We start from the raw sequence: 638 nt of genomic DNA, 5'->3' as shown, positions 1-638 counted from the left end.
GTGCCACCTCCTGTTGCCGGCGGCAGAAAAGGAAAAATCACACAAACAGGGTATCCCTGTTTGAGCCCGAACCGGCACCTCGCCGGCTTCCAATACACCGGTGACCGGAGAATAAAAGGGAGAAGAGGAATACCTTGCTCCGACATCCAAAGAAAGCTCCGACGACCCCCTTCTTTCGATCAACCACCACGGTATTCCTTGAAAAAATCTCTCAAATCCCTCGATTTTCTTTGAAATTTTGTTGTAAATTCCTAAGAGAGGACGGGGGATCTTTATAGTGGAGGTTTCCTACCCTAGCCGGACTCTTTGAGTCCGATTTTGTCAGAAATGGGAAGGAAGAAGACTCCGGCTAGGACTTCCTCCTCCTCTATATTATTTTTTTTTTATTGTTGTTGGGCCGTCTGGGCTATAGGCCCAAGTAACTGGGCCGTTACAGTATCATAGTACAAGAGGATGAATTATGATATATATATAGAATTAGACATATGAGTGTAGGTAGATAGACACTAGAAATATTGAGACAATAATTTATATTGATTATGATAATTTAAAAATTTAGATTTGACATAAATGCATTAATGAATTTTGAATCAAAATGTGTAGCTGAAGTATAGTGGTATGATAAAATTTATTTTTAA

Source organism: Elaeis guineensis, chromosome 4 (genome assembly GCF_000442705.2).
Source record: "Elaeis guineensis isolate ETL-2024a chromosome 4, EG11, whole genome shotgun sequence".
NCBI lineage: Eukaryota > Viridiplantae > Streptophyta > Magnoliopsida > Arecales > Arecaceae > Elaeis > Elaeis guineensis.
Note: the sequence above shows the minus strand (reverse complement) of the source record.